Below are 18,373 nucleotides of genomic sequence, written 5' to 3'. Positions count from 1 at the left end.
AGGAGTAGTGCATCCTGACTCCGTCCTTACAATATGAAACACACCTGAGAGTTTGCTCGCGCTTGTCTGAAACAGAAGATTGAAGCATTTTAGGAATTGTAAATAAGTGTTCTTTCTACCAGGAAATGACTAGTACTATCTTGTTCTGGAAGCTTCCCTTAGATTGGGGATGCAGTAAGCCTGGGGAAGAGCCATAGAAGTAGGAAGTGGGACTGTGGCTCCTGCTTGCAGTGGCCAGGCCAGGTCCTGGGGGCGCTGCTCCAGTGTTCTGGTCACTGTCTCTTGACTCCTGGGTCACACTGAGCCCCCAAAGTGTCAGCAGTGGAGGGCGACTTTGCCTCCATCTTTGTGGTGTTTGACTAGGAGGTGCCCATGTCAACCTACATACAAGGACTGTGATGTGGCCGGGAATCAGGCCACAAATGGGTGGAGATGAAAGGGCCACGGTCAGGATGTGACCCCACACACACCATGCGCACGCGCACAGCCTTCTGGTCCCCTCCGTGTGCAGCGGCAGGGAGAGGCCACTGACAGCTCTTCCTCTCTGTCCATCCAGCCTGGGGACTCTCAGTGCTGCTGTTGATCAGGCCTGATGGTGGTCAGGACAAACACAACAAAACAGCAAGTTCTAGGGTGGGGGATCACAGCGTCCTCAGATGGAGAGGGTAGATTTTTCTCTCTCTCTGGAACTGTTTTCACTATCGGGGAACTAATAGACTGTGATGTGTCCCACAATTTATGAGACTGGGAACACAAAGCTTTGACTGGCTATCGTGTTTGCAATCGTGACAAATGTCCTTTCCTCCGGGAGACTAAGCAAGCAAGTAATAAGGGTGCCTTCTGGGTCTCCTCTCCCTCAACCCTCCCAAGCCTCATGCTCATGACCATGCATGAGCACACACACGTGCACACCCGCACATCAGCCCTCCTCCCTGGAGACCCTTGGCCTGGGTTGCACCAGTGGACACGTGGGAGAAGCAGAGGAAACATAGGACCCTGAGATTCTAACACTCGGAACAGGATGTGGAGGGCTGCAGAAGCAGTGCAGGAGCCCAGGCCTTTAGGGAAGAGTATAATGCCGCACCTGGGACAAGATGCTCGACTTTGCCATTAATTCACTTGTCCTTGGCTCTGCCACTGAAGGAGTAAGGAGGTGGATCCAAAACGCTTTCGCAGCCCACTGACGGTCCCAGGAGGGATTCTCAAACGGCTCCACTCTGCGTGATATTATAGCAGATGTCCACTAGATGGCAGTGCAGACTTTTCTGAGTACCTGGTGTACTTGGTTTGAAGCAAGCTTGGGAAGTCTGCCTTTGATTTGGCTTGGTTCATACTGATTGTCCTGGGGTGTGGGTATGGAATGCAGAGAAGACATCACTCCCACCAGGTCTTGAAATTTCCCACCCTGTCTCTGTCCAGAGGCGGGATGGTGAAGAAAACCTGGAGACTTATGAGGGACACAGAGCTGTGGTTAAGAAAGCCAAGGAGGTCAGAAGTTTCACAAAGAAAAAATTGGTCAAAGTGATGGAAACAAAGGAAGAAAAAGTAATATTCTACTACTATAGAACTTGACTTTTTTTTGGAAATATAACTGATGTTTGACAAGGCAGATTCAGTTCGAGTTCCCGAAAAACACCATTAATCGAATGATACCCACTTTATGCTGGATATTGTTCATGTGTCATTTCATTTAAAGTTTTCATCAAGTCTGCAAGTGAAGTGTTTCTTTAGTTGAGACTGTCAGTAGCAAGTAACAAAAGCCAGTTCAACTGGTTTTTGGTTCACAAACCGAAAACCACAGGGATAGCTTCAGGCATGGCTGGATCCAGGAGCCCAAACAACATCACCAGAAATCTGTTTTTCCCTTTTCTCTGCTTTTTTCTGTGCTGGTTTTATGTGTAAATAGACTCTTTCCTTGTGGTGGCAACAACAACCCCATCAGCTTCAGATTTGTATTACTAGTTTATCAACCCTAGTGGGAATAGGTTGAAACTTTACAACCATTAAAAATCCCAGGATTTGTCCTGCTTAGATCACATACTTATCCTTGAACTAATGACCCTGGGTAGGCCCGTTAAATCTACAAAAGCTGAGAGCAGAAGAGGATGGTTCCTTCAAAGGAGAATCAAGGTGCTGGTTGTTAGAAGCGAGAAAAGATATTGGGTCAGAAAAACAAGAGAAGTTCCTGCGGAAGGATTTAATCAAAGCAAGTGCAGAGCTGGAAAGTGGCAGAGCCAGGGTTTAAACCCAGGTCCGCCCAGCTCCAAAGGCTTGACCACGGGACCACTGACAATGGCTCTCAGGGGAGACATCAGGGTGCTGGTACCATTGGAGAGGGCTTGCTGCACGGAAGCCTTCCTGGGACAGAAAGGAGTGGTTGCTAAGAAGGATGGTGGTGAAGAGGGGGGAGACAGGCCAGGGGCAAAGGGAAATGAGAGGATGGGCAGAGATTCCCTGGAGTGGTGGAGGGAGCAAACACCTCTAGAAAGAAAGCAACTGGGAAAGCTGGATAGGAAGTGGATGCTATCTGGGAATAGGGTCCCTCAAAAGTGCAGGCAGGGGAACACTTAGTGACAGAGAAGAGGATTGTAAGCATTTCCTCTGGGCCCAGGGCCTGATGAGAAAGGACAAGCAGGTAGCAAAGGGCTATGTGGGGATAGTGTCTCGTTTCAAAGGGGATTAAAGCAAAAGCCACCAAAGCAGCGGGTGCCCTTGGGCATGCCTTGGGAGCTCCCACCACCACTACCACCAAGCAAGCCCCGAGGCCCTGGAAGGAGCGGTGCAGTGGGCCTGGGACGGTGTCTCTGCGCCTCCTAGAGGTCTTCCCTTCTGCACACCTTTGCTCAGGCCACTTTCCATATCTGGACCTTGCATTCTGGGACACCTTGATCATACCAAAATGCTTCTTCTAAGAAGCCTTCCCTGATTGCCTCCCTCTTAGCCCTCTCCTCATCCCTGGCTGGTCTCTTCCTTCTCTGAGCTTTTTATTTTTTATTATTTTTTTAAAGATTTTATTTATTTCCTTGACAAAGAGAGACATAGTGAGAGAGGGAACTCAAGCAGGGAGAGCGGGAAAGGGAGAAGCAGGCTCCCCGTTGAGCAGGGAGCCCAATGCAGGGCTGGATCCCAGGACTCTGGGATCATGACCTGAGCTGAAGGCAGACGCTTAATGACTGAACTACTGAGGGGCCCCTCTCTGAGCTTTTTAAATGTCCCCTACCCACCAGACCTAGCATTTATTTCCTCTGGCTTGTATTGTGGTTGCTTGTTTCTATCTCCCAGAACGCTGACCTGTGTATAAGCTCTAGGAAAGTAAGACCGCCCACAACCCCTTACCACCTTTGCAGACCCCATGTTGGCTGACCAGGGGAGTGAGTAGAGAATGAATGACTGGCAGGGGGAAGGACACCTCCTGGAGGGTGAACCGTGAGATGTGTGAGTCCCACGGTTTGCCTTTTAAGCTGCTGGGTGCCCAGGTGAGCCAGGTGGGGGCGGGGCTCGGGCCTGGGAAGGGGAAAGCCAGGAGATGAATCCAGCGGGTTTCCCAAAAGGCAAAGTTGTGCGGGGAAATGTGGACAGTCCCTGTGCCAACAGCCCTGAGAGCTGAGAGAGGTGTCGGAATAAGAAGGAGCTTTCTCCCTGGGTGCTCTGACAAACATTAAGAGGCAAACGTCTTAAAATGCATCCTTTCTCAAAACGATGCAAACTGAAAGGCCCCTGAGAAGCTTCTTGACTGAGGCTTATTCTTCACCTTGAATTTCACCAGCTGGAAACCTTTTGAAGTGAAGAAATTGCCTTTAAGTGGGGAACGTACATTGCATTAAAGAGAAGGAACAAGGAGTCCTGCTGTCCCTTGGGTTTCCAGGCGGGCTCGGCTGTTTTCTCCTTCCCAGAAAGCAGGTGACTCTGAGCAGCCTCACCCTGGGTGGGACGGGCATAGCCCCACGCCACCCTGGACTCACAGTGTCTGTGTTGCTGCTTCCTGGGGGCCACCTCCTTGCCCTCGCGGGCCCAGAGTGGGGACAAAGTTGGGACACAGGCGGTGGCATCACAGACTCTCCGTGCTGAAAGAGACCTCGGAGCTAACTAGCCTGCTTCCCATCCTTCTCTTTATGTACAGAGCAGCACAGGGCTGCTGCGGTCACAGATGATGAGTGGAGGCGGGACACAGGGCTCCTGACACCCAGGGTAGGGCTGGTTAGAGCAGCCCCCCACCCTCACCGATGGACGGGGCAGATTCTCTTATCCCCGGCAAGAAAGGACAGAGGAGGGGTGTGCATACCTGCAGGGGCAGCCAAGTACGTTGGCTCCCAGGGCGGCAGCCCAGGAGGATTTAGTGTCAGTGATAGGAAGTGATTCACTTAACACACACACACTGAATACACGGGCACCATATTAGTGCCTCCAAGCCCCAAACCGAAGGCGCCACAGCATGGCTCCCAGTCTAGGTGGGAATACGGATGGGTGGCCGGCAAATGTGGGGTCGTGTGGCGTCAGGTCTGTGATAGAGGAACTGCAGGTACCACGAGGACCGTGGTAGGGCAGCAGGGCAGCCAAGCTGAGTGGCAGTCAGGGAAGGCCTCGGGAAGAGGTGACCAGAGCTGACCAGCAGACAGTGAATAGGCAGGGCGTGAAGGGGAGGCCCCAGGTCGCTGGGTTACGGAAGAGGCTCAGGAGAGGACAGGGTCACAATGCAAGGGACCACAAAAGCTGCCTGGCCTGGTGGGGAGTCCGGATTTGATATTGAAGGCAGGCTGGGGAGGGGCTGGTGAAGACGATTGGATTAGCAGTTCAGGAAGGTGCCCTCCGTCCCTGGCATTCCAGGTGGAAGAATGGAAGAAAGAAGAGGTTGGAGGCAGGGAGAACACCCCGTTGAAACAGTCAGCATAGGTGAGGACATGAGCCATGGCACGGATTTGAGAGCTATATAGAAGTGGCATCTGCGGGGTGCCTGGGTGGCTCAGTGGGTTAAAGCCTCTGCCTTCGGCTCAGGTCATGATCCCAGGGTCCTGGGATCAAGCCCCGCATTAGGCTCTCTGCTCAGTGGGGAGCCTGCTTCCCTTCCTCTCTCTCTGGCTGCCTCTCTGTCTACCTGTGATCTCTGTCTGTCAAATAAATAAATAAAATCTTAAAAAAAAAAAAAAGAAGTGGCATCTATAGGGCTTGGTGACTGCAGAGGCACAGGGATGGTGGGGTGGGGAGTGGTATGACACTTGGGTTTCTGGGACGGTCAGCCAGGGGAGTAGGGGTGAAGCTGAGCATCTAACTTGTCCTCTAAAACAAGGCGCTTTGGAGAGTGAAGGGACGGGCTGTCAATAACTATCAGGATGGCAGGGGTGACAGGGCACACTGTCCCATTATCAGGGCTTCCAGCAAGGGACACACTAGATCTACAGGGACAAAGGCCAGTGGCAGTGACTCTGCAGACGCTGAGTTTGAGGACCGAGTGTGCGTGCAGAGGCAGGTGCTTCATGAGCCCTCTGAGCAGAGCAGGCAGGGCTGGAGGCCTAGATTGGGGTCCTCGGAGTCAGGGGGTGGGAAGTGGAAGTTTGAGGTGGCGGGACTCCCTCGGAGGGAGGTTATGGAGGGGTCTCCTGTGGCCTGCCTGCAGAGGTCAGTCAGGCACGGGAAAAAGTATAACTGACCTAATCCAGCCAGCTACTGGCAAGCCCCGTCAGGCACAGAAGTGAATGAGAAAGGGACACGATGGGCTGGGCACACACACCGGAAGTGTGCAGGGAGACAAGGGGCACCCGAGCTATTGAAATGCTGGCAGGAAAGAGCCAGTGCTAAGGGCTAAGCCCCATGCAGCAGAAATTGGAGATAATGGGCCCAGTGGAGAAGTTCACATCTGAGAAGAAGAACCACGGGGGTGGTGGAGGTCACACAAAGGGCAGGAGATTTCCCCAAGGGTTAGGAACCGCAGAAGACTCGGGGGGGGGGGGCGGGCAGCTGCAGGAGCCAGGCTGGGGAGAGCCGTTAGATTTGGCAAATTCCCGGGCACTGCTCTTGAGGATGGAGAGAGGAGTTCCAGAACGAGGGGCTTGGAGCAGATGGCAAATCCAGGACAGGGTGGGGGCTTCCGCAATACCCCGAGTGGTAGAGGGAACTCGTGACCTGCAACCCTAACCCAGGGCCTAACCCATGACACAAGCTTAGTAAATGCTCTCAGCTGTCATTGTAAGGACAGGCCTGGAGTCTGAGGAGTACACGGCACAGAAGGATTTGGGCTTCTGGAGGGTTGGAAGGGCAATGCTTATCACCGTTTCTAACCCTTGCAGCCAGGTTTTGAAGTTGCAGAGAAACTTCTCGTGTAGGGTTTCACACAATCCTCCTAATAATGTTGGGAGCTGGGCAGAGTAGGTGAAGGCCCTCCCAATGTCACACTTGCCAAAGCTGGGAAGTAGGAGAACCAGCCTCAGATCCCCTCCAGTCCACTGTCTTCCAGCTGCATAATTTCGCCTCTTGACTCCAACCTGGTTACTTGAAAATGGATGGGGTTCCGGGTAGCTTCATGCCGAAGCATCTTTGCCGCCTGCATGTTTGCTGCACAGCTCGTGGGCTATCAGGCAATTTTGCTGCAAAAACAAAAATTGTGAAAAACAAAAGAGGGACATCCATTAAAAATGACATAATGAAACGGAAAGAACAAATTACAAAATTAATAAGACTCTCTTGTGAAGTATGAAAATATCTGAACATACCAAAAATGCCTAGTGTGGATTCCTGGCAACTGTACACGTATCATTGATTTTGTAGATTATACGTAGCTAGGTACTTGTCTTCAAAGTCTTTCCTTCGTGGCAGCATACACTTTTTTTTTTCTTATTGATTCGCCTCCTTTTGCGGCCTCGCACTTTCTCTCTTTTCACTGAGGTTTCCTTCTTCATCGAGACAGGTATCAGTTTCCAAATACCGGGCTGTGCACCTGCAGCTGAGTTTTGTATGGTATGGCGACAGCCTTCTACACTGTTGTTTGTCTCTGGCCTCTGGTCCCCTGTTCACTGATGGGCGTTCCAAAGTTCTACAGGAAATGTGGGTTGGAAACTCTGGGTCACTGTAGAGACGGCCACGAGGGCTGAGATTGTAGAGGGTAAAGCTCCGCGGTGAAACCAACCAGTCAGCTGGTTACTTTTCGTCTTTTATGGCAAAGTTGCCTTACGGCCCGTTACTTCTGCAGCAAAGGTGTGTGCCGCCCAGATGCTCACGGCCAAAGAGCCAGACGTGGTCACCTGGTTTCTGCACTGGGCTCGGGGGGGCCACTCCTGTGTCAAGATCCCAGTGGAGGCCTCCTGTGTGCCCCTCGGCCCGTCACCGTTGCACGAGCAGGGGACCCCAGCCAACACGAGCCCCAGCCCTGCCCGCCACCAGCAGCACCTTGTGAAGGTGCGAACGGGCATGGTTGTCATTGTAAAAAGGCTGAACTCAGAAGTGCTTTGTGTGGCTGATGTTTTGCTTGTAAGGAAGCTTCTTGGCCTTGATCTTTATTTCCAGTACTTTCTCCCCACCCCACCACCCCACCACCTTTCCTGTCGCTACACTCACTGCTCCAGGGTTTGCAAAACCTCTGGTCAGACCGGAGCCTGACCTTCCTGGAGCTTTTTAATCAAGCCGCCTGTCCCCCGTGCACAGGGGTGCTCCTCTAAGCGCAGGCAAACAGGGTGTTTGCTCAGTGGTTGGGCATCCGATGTCGGCCAAAAGCTCTCAGTCAAGTGTGGGGAAACAGGTTCCAGATGTTTTTCAGATCAAATAATGTTCCTTTGAAAAAAACAAAACAAAACAAAACAAAACTGTGTGGGCCGCTCCTTGGAGGGGGCATGTGGGATCTGAAATGAGAGTTCACTAGGTTTGCAGCCTGGGTTTTTGTTGGCTTTTTTTTTTTTAAATAAAAGGTCATTCAGCAAGTGTCTGTGTGGGGCACGTCTCATGTGTGGGATCTGTTCAGAGCCGACTGTTGGGGGTGTGAGCAGAGGCTTCTTGGATTTTAAAATAGCTGCCCAGCCCTTGTGGGAGCCATTTGGAGAGACGAATATTCGAATTTTGAATGTACAGTGGCTTGTTGCCTGTTCTCACTGGAAAGAAAAGACGGTGGCCTCAAGAGCAGTTCAGAGAAGGGTTTTGAAGCTGTTTGAGTGATGATGTTATTTGTTAGCACTTGCAGTCTTGGGGTGGGGGGGGAGGGGAAGAAGGAAGTGGAAGGTCCTCTGCTGGGTGGAGCAGCTGCCAGGACACAGTCCCATGGACCTTGAGGTATCTCGCTCTCTTACCAGTGCACCCCCGATGCCAGCATGCATGTTGTTCTGTGTTAGAGCCCATCTGACCCTAACGGTGGCAATGTGGAGACTGTTTTACAGATGAGGAAACAGCAGCCTGTGGGAAATTATCTATTTAGTTTTTTTTTTTAAGATATTATTTATTTATTTAACAGAGAACGAGCACAAGTAGGGGGAGCAGCAGGCAGAGGGAGAAGCAGGCTCCCCACTGAGCAGGGAGCCCGATGCAGGGCTCGATCCCAGGACCCGGAGATCATGACCTCAGCCAGAGGCAGATGCTAATGAATTAGCCACCCAGACCTGCTCTATGTAATTTTTTTTAAAAGATTTTATTTATTTATTTGACAGAGAGAGATCACAAGTAGGCAGAGAAGCAGGCAGAGAGAGGGGGAAGCAGGCCCCCCGCTGAGCAGAGAGCCCGATGTGGGGCTTGATCCCAGAACCCCGGGATCATGACCTCAGCTGAAGGCAGCAGCTTAACCCACTGAGCCACCCAGGCGCCCCCCTCTATGTAATTTTTAATAGACTTTATTTTTTTTTAGAGAAGTTTTACGTTCACAGAAACATTGAGTGGAAAGTACAGAGATTTCCTATATGCCCTTTGACCCATGCACAGTCATCCCACACTATTAACAGACCCCACCAGAGTGGTATATTTGTTACAATTGGTGATGCTGCACTGACACATTGTTATCACCCACAGTGCATGGTTTGCAGGAGGGTTCCCTCTTGGTGTTGTACATTGTATAGGCTTGGACGGATGCATGTGACATGTATCCATCATTATAGTATCAGACAGAGTAGTTTCACTGTTCTAAAAATCCTCTGTGCTCCACCTACTCGTTCCCCAACTCCTGGCAACTACTGATCTTTCTGCTCTCTACATGGTTTTTGCCTTTTCTAGAATGTCATAGTTGGATTCCTACCGTGTATAGCTTTTTTTGGATTAATAGCGTAGACTACCAGCTGGGCCTCCACAGAAGGGTCTGGTACCTGCCCATCTTGGCCCAAGCTAGTGGCCAGTCATCCTGTAGCTTAGCTTCCCTTTTGGGGACTCGCGCTTCCCTCGACTGGAGGTTTCTGGTGAGGCTTTGGAGTGGTTCTCCTGCACCTGCTGTCAATGTGGGCGTTGCCCCCATTTGGGTTCCTGGCTGTCTCTCCAAAGAGAATGTAAACTCCCTGAGATGTGGAGCTAAGTGCGGGATGCTGGTGGGGCGGGGGGGGGGGGGTGGTTATCTCTTGGTAACTAGAGTGTAAGTGTTGTAGTTTCAAAGCACTTTCCCTTGTCAAGACAGATCTTATCTCCCATCAGTCCCGAGAGGTGGGCCAGACAGCTGTCTCTGCTACACCGAGGATCCTCGGCCCAGGGATGGCCAGAGAAGGCAGAAGCTCCCCCTCAGAACCCAGCACCCATCTCCTTGTTGCCTCACACCCCATTTAGGCCTCCTTGCAGCTTTGTGGACGCTGGCTTGCCCTAAATGCACAGACGTGCTAAGTGGAGTGATGAAGCCCGGGCTCGAATCCCTGGCTCCTGTACCATGCTTTTCTTTCCTGTACCCCCTGCAACCCTGTCGTCCCCAAGCATTTACTACATGGCCACACTTACTGACTGTTTCCCATGCAGTCAGGCTCTGTGCTAAGTGCCCCAGGAGATATGATTACCTTCATTTTTCAGGCCAGGAAACTGAGGCACAGAAAGGTTCCAGAGCTCATGAGTGAGAGTCAGGATTTGAACCTAGCACTGTATGGGCTCATCCCCCGAGAGTAGAAGGCCACCTTCAGGGTGCCTCAAATGACCTGAGCTGTTTCCCAGCTGCGGCCTCAGCTACCCAGCCCCAGGTCCAGGGAAGAAGCTAGCCCCTAAGGCAAACAGAGAAGGAGTAAGTAGGAGATCTCCTCTTGTTCCATTGCCTGCCTTTACAAATGGGCCTCATGATAGCAAATAACTTAGCAAAGGGAGAGATAAAGAGCGGGCCCTGGGGGTGTGCAGGGGTGTGCACATATCAGAGACCCTTGGTTTCTTCCCCATCTCTAGGTCTGCCCTGCTACCCCAAGGGACAACCAGAGTGAGCCATCAGACATTCTAATTTTCATGTCTGAATTCTTTCCATTGCAGTCGGGAATGCAGAGGGTCCATCTCCATGGCCTAGAGTTCTAGAGATGCCCTGAGCAGAGGCAGACAAGGCCTAGAGGGGACGAGAAGGGAAGAGGGCCCGGCCTGGCTCCTAGGCGTGGCTCTCCAGGCCCTGGATCCAGGAAGGCGGAGAGAGCCTCCTGCGGTCTCCTGGGGCTGCAATTGCAAGAGGGAACACCAGAGGGAGACAGGTGATTGTCGTCCTGCCCAAACAAGGAGAGCCCGCATACCGGCTAAGAAGGCATTGCCCAGGGCGGGCAGACCGTGGAAACCTACCTAGTAACGGAGAACCGGAGGGTCCTGGATTTGGGTCGGGTGTGCACGCCTCAACACCCCTCTCCCCATCTCTCCCTTTGCCGGTTGGTTGTGGAAATGCCCTTCTACTCAAATACAAATATCCTTGGACTGGAATTCCTTAAATCGGGGGCCACTAACTGGAAATGCCCTTAGGGGCCAGGACCTAATAGGTGGATGAAATACACAGTTGGAAGGAAAGTGGGGCCAGCCAGACCAGCTTGCTCTGAGAATCTCCTCACATCCCACCTGGCATTAAAAGCATGTTTATAGGATTTTACAGTCTGCTCATGCCCAGTTTTCCCTGAGCTGCAGAAACTATTCAACTTCCTAAGGATGAACAGTCCAGCAGGAATGAGAACTGCTGGGTATCAGAGCTACTCCCTTGGTTTAGAGAGCATCGGAGCCTGAGAGGTTATTATGAGAAGCAGCCAGGCTGGGCTTTGCACAGACCTTGTCTTACATCCTAGCTCTGTTGCTTATAACCCTGTGACCTTGGATCTTCTCACTAAGATTCTTTTTCTTCACCTTAAAAGAGGTATTACACCTATCTCCATTTCTGGGGAAGACCCAGTGGTCATTTCTCAATCCTTATCCTTCTGGTCTCCCCAGCAGCATGTGACCCGGTTGGTCACTTTCTCCTCCTAGACACCCCTGGTCCTCTGTGGTCAGGACCCACAGTCTCTGAATTTGCCTTCATCCTCTGTGGTTCTTCACTTCTCAGTCTCCTTGGCTGGCTGCTGCTCCTCTCGCCAACCTCTGGGCATAGGATATCCCAGGCCTTAGGGTTGGGTCTTCTCATTTTTTCTATACTTTCTCCCTTGTGGTCTCATCCAAGGTCATGACTTTAAATGTCTTCTCTATGATATACTAGTTACAGGGTCACTGGGGTATCTCACAGACATGTCCAACCCCAGGTGCCCGCTCTCCAGCCTCCCCCCAAACCTGCTCCAACTGCTGTCTTTGCCAACTCAGCAAAAAACAACCCCAGCCTTCCAGCTTGTTGCCTAAACCATCTTGGAGTCATTGATAATTGCTCTGGTTTTCCTGTTATCCATCCAGTCCACCAGGAAAACATCTTGGCTTCGCTTCCAGAATATATCCAGAATCTGACCACTTCTCTCCTCCACCATGAAGACTCTGGCCAGGGCCACACCCTCTCTACCCGGGTTATTACAATAACCACCTAACTGGTCTCCCGGACACCGTGTCTGCTCCAAACCCCCAGCTTATTCTCAACACAGCAGCCAGGATGAGCCTTGAAATCTGCAGGTCCCATCAGTTTTCTCCTCTGCTCAAAATCCTTCCATTTCTCCCCCATATCACATGAGTAAGAGGCACAGTGCTCACACCGGCTTACAGAACCCTAGAGCCTGGCCCGCTTCACCTCTCCGACCTCAGTGCCTACCATTTTTTGCCTTGTTCCCTTGACCTCCCTTTTGCTTCTTGACCACACCGGCCACACCTCAGGCCCTTTCCCCCCATATCTCCGTGGCGCGCATCCTCACCTCCTCCAGATCTCTGCTTCAAGGGCATCTTCTCCAGGAGGCCTTCCCATCTGCCAGACCTGGTACTCCTGAGCCCCCGGTCCCTCCCCACTTCTTGCCATCGTATTTACGTCTTCTAACCCGCATGTAACTTCTTCATTTACCTTGTTTGTTCGTCTGTTTTACCTACTCCCACCACTACCCCGCAGCTAGGGTGTAAGCTTCATGAGGGCAGGAATCTTTGGTTGACTCACTGGTGTAGCCCACGTACCAGAAGAGTCTCGGTCACGTGGTAGGCACTTAATATTTGTTGAATGAAAGTTATTGGATAAAGATTATGAGAGACCATGTATGGGTAGCCCTCGGTGCCGACACAGGGAGCATTCAGTAAATGCTGGTAGTTATAATCTTCTCCGACGCCCAGGCGACTGGTACGACCTGCAACATGATGGCCGAGGCAGGGGATGGCTGGAGGACGTGGGATTCAAGATAGAGGGTTGTAGTGGGTGTGTGTGTGTGTGTGTGTGTGTGTGTGTGTGTGTGTGTGTGTGTTTTCTTTTAAGGGTTTAAGGAGAGAAATGGAGGGGGCAGAGATAGAAGGGAAATATTTATGGCTGGTTGAAAAGCAATAGATCTACAAGGCTGGACACAGGGCTCTGCAGATAGGCGACACCCAGGAAACATGAGGGATGGATGAACACACCTCTTGAGTTGTTAGTACATGCAGAGTTGACTTTGGAAACTGAGTAAAGACCCTCAGTAAAAAGTTTTAGGGGCTGGATTGAAATAAAGACGACAGAAGGCAGGAATTGCCTTTGGCTGGATGGGGCGGGCAGGCTGCAGCAGCCCCTTCCAGGATGCTGGCCGGAGCTAACCACCCCGTGCTCAGGAGGCCACCATCCCACCTGGCACTAACTGACTCTCAGGCCCTTTGGGGGCTAGACTGTCTCCCCAGAGATTGTCCACATCTCTGGGGAGCTGAAGTCCCAGGCTCCTCCCTCCCTCAGTGCCTCTTCAAGAGAACTTGGTATTCAAGGAGACCCAATGCCAGCAGAACTGCCTCTAGCTCTTCATCTTGCAAATAGAGTGGTGGTTAATTTCAGGTTTGGAATCCAATCCCCCAATTCTTACCGTGCTAAGACTGGAGCTGCTCACCAGCTCTCCATACATCTGGCACTCCCCGGCCTCCACCTCCCCCATCTCAGATGGGAAACAGAGCCACGTGAGGTGCCCCTTTCCCAGTGTGCAGTCGCAGAGCAGCTATTCATTTCTTCCATTCACTAGCAGAACCTCAGGCCCCGCGGAAAGCTGCCTGCCAGGCTGAGCGCTCCCAGAAGGCAGGAGCGTCAGACAGGTCAATTCCCGCCTCTCCCTGGCAACTGTCTCTGACCTGACTCCAGCCTTAGGACCATTGGAGGAGAAAATTCAGAGCCCACCTCCAGGTGAAACCCAGGAGGGTTAGAGCAGTCCATGTAAAACCCCAACCACACAGCCATAACATAACTGGAAAAGCCACATACAGGTGAATATGCCCCTGATCTCAGGGTGGAGAAGGTCTGTCTAAGCGTAAAATTCAAAGGACAAAATCATAAAGGAAAAGAAGGATGGATGTGAGTTACAACAATATTTGAAACTTCTACACTATAAAAATGCCGTAAACAAAATAAAAATCCAATGACAAACTGAGAGAACATATGTGCCACAAATATGGCAAAGGATTATTATCTTTATGCATAAGGAGCTCTTATAAATCAATAAGGAAAAGAGGAACACCCCATAGAAATAGAGAGCAAAGGATGTAGTAGGTGATTGTAGAAATAGGGAAATTCATTAAAAATATGGGGGACAATGCTTCAGTGAAAGGAAATGTAATTTTTGTAAGTAGTACAGACTTCGTTTAAAACCAACCAAATTTGAGGTTTGGGTTTTTTGTTGTTGTCGTTTTTTTTTTTTTTTCTTTTTTTAAAGAAGAGTATACGTTACGGGTAGAAGTACAGATTGCTTCAACCTTTCCAGAGGGTGATTTGATAATGCGTATTAAAATCATTAGCATGTTCATTGTGTTTGAACAGTAATTTTAGTTCTACGAATTTATTCTAATCTGATTACTTAATCAGATACATACACACAAATTTATGTAAAAGGCTGTTCATTGTAGTATTATTTAAAATAGCGAAGGAAAAAAGGAAAACCATGTAAATGTTCAACAATAGATCAGTTAAATAGAATATGTTCTATCCCTATGAAAAAGTACCAGCTAGCCATTGAAAATCTTATTCTCAAAGAATATTTAAGGCTATCAGGAAGTCATACAATATATTTTTAAGTGGAAAAAATCAAATGATAAAACAGTAATTTCACTACAGTCTCAATTTTCAAAAATTATATCTTTTTATGCATGAAAAAAACCCTAGACGAATGGAGAATACATCAAAATGTTGACATTGGATCACCTCAAGTGGTGGGATTAAGGGTGATTTTTATTTTCTCCTTTACACTTGTCTGTAATTTCCATATGTTCTCCAATGAACATGTATTACTTTAATAATAAGAAAAAAAATGCTATTTGGGGAGAAAAAGAGTGAATGCTAAGAGGGAAAGCTTCAGCTACCCAAATGGTCTGAGTGCTGGTTGCTGTGGAAACCGTAACTTTGAATTGCCCAACTTTTTGTGAATTACTTCCCTGCTCTGCAGGGTTAGTGCTAGGGCTGGATTCAGCGTTCCCGGGGTGTGGGCATGTGGCCAGGGCAGTGGTGAAAATGGAAGGACCCTGCCGCAGGCCAAGGTCCCCAAAGAGGGTCCCGGGTTTCATTCTGGCTCCCTCTTCCCTTCCAGGTGTCCTGCAGGGGATGCTGGGGCCCAAGCCGCCCTGTGTGCATGTGGGCTGGGAGCCAGCAAGAAGCCCGCTGCTTCCCTGCATAGGGTTCCCCAGTGCCTCTGTGGAGTACTTGGTGGTTCTCCTGAATCAGCTTTGCCCCACTCCCAGCCTAGTATCTAAAGATGGGGTCCCGGCCGTGGTGTGGGGAGGGAGGGAAAGTGGCTTTCTTTTCCTTTTTGTGTCAATGATAAAGACGGGGATGTCACCGAGTCCCAGGGACATTTGCCCTAAGTGGAGCCTTTAACGAAAATCCTAATCCTGGCTTGAGCCCTGACCACTTGCCATCTTGCCTTCCTTCTTTCTGCCCCCTGAGGAACGATTCCCTGCACTGGAGGGGAGCCGGGCTGAAGCACTAGCCCCAGGGCCTTTCAGGAAGCTGAAAGGCTGGGTACCCTGAGTGCAAAGTCACTTTCATATGCCTATTCTCGGAATGAATGTCTCGCTGCCATTTGTGAATCCTGTTCCGAGCTCTAGGGTGTGGAGAACTGGTTGATTTATAGATCGAGGCAGCCACAAGTTGGAATTTTAAAAAGCAATGTGTCCTTTGAGCAGGAGCCCGGGCTGGGGGCTTTGCAGGCTGTCGCTTTGTCCCAGGGACCAGATGGAACTTGTTTTTCTGTTCACTTGGGGGTTTAACCCTTCATGCTCTCCCTCCCCTACAGCCCCATTCAGGAGCCACTGCCTTTGAGGCCAGGAGTCAGCCAGGAGTGAGAATCCGCGTACCTGAGCCTCAGTGATGTTTATTGAAAATGCCTCATCTTTTCAATCCCCTGTCTTTGCCGGATCATTTTGTTTCATTTAGCGTTTGCTGGTGGATGCCAGGCTCTGTTTGAAGCACGTTAGAAATATTAACCCATTTAGTCTTCCCAACTATGATTATCCTTGTTTTACAGATAAGTAAACTGAGGCACACATAGGTTAAGCAACTTGCCCAGAGTCACACAGTTGGTGGGTGATGAGGCCAGGATTTGAAGCCCAGCTGTTTGGTCCTCAAATCTATGTATTTAATGACAAAATCTTGGCTGCCTCTCAGAGAGCAGGTCAATTAATCCTGTTCTTAACAGTTCAGATTTCTTGGGGGTGATTCTCCCCACTTAAGCTATGGGAGCACAAGGGACCATCGGAGCGAGACGGAGTCCACTGGTTTGTGCCGGAAACATCACTGCCATCCTGGGTTTGCCCGATCTGCTACCCTGCTGTTGCTTTTAGGCAGTTAGGCTGCAAAACCCCTATTTATAAGGTCTGTGCCATGTAACAAGCAGAGTTCAGGGTTTGATGCCCACCTCCACTCCACCCACAGCATGTGCCAACCCCGTGCTACCTGGTGGAAGCCGGAGTCCTTGAGCTTAGATCCCTGTCTTCTCCAGGGAAACCTGTGTGTCACCTACAGCTTCCTTCCCTCAGAGGTCCTCGGGTTGACCTTTAGCAAACCCCCTTTCTCCTTTACGGAGCAGAACCCACATGGCTCTTTGAACTTTGGGGAACATTGGAACCCTAGCACTTCCCAGGCAGAAAGCTGTCCCTTACCCTAGGGAAGTCAGCCTGGTTCTCTGTCCCCTTTCTTCAGAGGTAGCATTGGACAGAGGCCTGAGTTGGGCACTCCCTAGGGCTTGGGGCTGGGGACAGTGCCGGGTGTCCAGGACATACCGTCTTAGTGGGGAGAGAGGCTATAGCCTGGGGAGAAGCTAATAATACATCAGACCCTAAACAAAACAAGTGCTTCGGGGACACTGCCTCCTGCCGTGAGGTTATGGTCCGGAGAGGGCAGGGAACTTGTGATGGTCTATTAAGGAAGGGTGGAGGGCCTGGAGTCAGGAAGGAGGTGTTTGAACAAAATGGCAAACAATAACAGCACCGGTGAGAGGGAGCTGATCTTCCTAGCTCGCCTTCCAGACGATCACACCTCGCTCCTTTACATACTCAGACTTCTTCTTTTAATCATGTTGTGTACTGCAGTCTTTCTAAAATTGGTTACATATGACCCTGCCTCCCTCAACGTCTAATCAACATAATTTAACCTCTGTTAAGTGACTCATGTCATCCTTGCGAACACCTGTTGCGGAGAGCGCCCTTGCCACGGGGCATTTCCTTGCTGTGGCGGCAGGAGCTGCTGAGAACCATCTAGTGGGCTCGTTCAGCGCACTCCTCCACGGCTAAGGCCAGTCCCCTGTGGGCAAGGGGGGCCGCGCCCTGAAGGGGAGGTTGCCCCTGCCCCCGTGATCAGTCATCTACGAAAGGAAGTCAGAACTCCCATGGCTGCCTCAGTCACTCCACAGTGTTTTCTCCCCACAACACTTCTAGCACCAGACGTATGGGTTTTTTCCACACCAACAACCCGTTCTCCAGCTCTCCGTCTGCCAGTGCGGAGCCCCACATTTCAGTTCAATCCTCACGCTAACTCTCTAGACTTAGTATCAGACTCTGCCAGCCAAGGACTTGGTCTCAGACCATCCCCTGCTTCAAACCCCAGTCACAAGTATTGGGTGCCCAGAGTACCCACGCTTCTCTCTGACTTGGCTAAATAATCAGGAGTCCCCACTACACCCCCACTTTCCGGTTCCATAATTTGCTAGGACGGCTCACAGAACTCAGGTGAACAGTTGACTTACAATTACCAGTTTATTACAAAGGATACAACTCAAGGAACAACCACATGGAAGAGATTCCCAGGGCAAGTCGTGAGGGAGGCTGCGTGGACCTGGCCCTGCCCTTTCTGGGAGCCCCAACCCGTCAGCACCTTGACATGCTCACCAATGGGGACGCTCTCCGGGCCCATCATTTGGGGGTTTTCATGGAGGTTTCATTTACCAAGGCGTGAACAGATGAAATCTTTGGCCACTGGTGATTAACCAGATCTCCAGCCCCTCCTCCCAAGGTCAGGGGTGGGACCGAAATTTCCCACCCTCTAATCACGTGGTGGTCTTTCTGGGACCAGCCCCATCTTAATGCTGTCTAGGGGCCCCCAACCACCAGTCATCCCATTAGCATACAAAAGACACACAACACTGAGGAGATAACTAGTGTCCTGGAGCTGGGTGCCAGGAACTGAGGACAAAGACCCGGTTCGTGTCTCTGACCACACCACAGACATGGCGGACAGCATAGAGAGCAGCTGGGTGGTATCGCAGATGACTTCAGCTACATGCAGGCAGGCTGGACCGCAAGGGGACACATGCCTTTTCCAGGGGTCACCAGCTGCAGACTGACATGACTCACTTCCTGTTGTTGGTCAACTTCACAGCTGACAGCCCGGCTCTGGGACTCTGCCGCCACGTGGCAGAGGCCAGATCAAGGCTTCTCGATCATG

General features: G+C 50.8%; 1 protein-coding gene across 7 annotated transcripts in view; it reads left to right on the top strand.

Annotated features, from left to right (window-relative positions):
• PEBP4 (phosphatidylethanolamine binding protein 4) overlaps window positions 1-18,373 on the top strand; it is a 247,036-nt gene that overhangs the window by 57,240 nt on the left and 171,423 nt on the right. The gene's annotated exons all lie outside the window — the stretch shown is intronic.

Source organism: Martes martes (genome assembly GCF_963455335.1).
Source record: "Martes martes genome assembly, chromosome: 2".
Lineage (NCBI taxonomy): Eukaryota > Metazoa > Chordata > Mammalia > Carnivora > Mustelidae > Martes > Martes martes.
The sequence above is the reverse complement of the archived record's forward strand: the minus strand, read 5'-3'. Positions and strand labels throughout refer to the sequence as shown.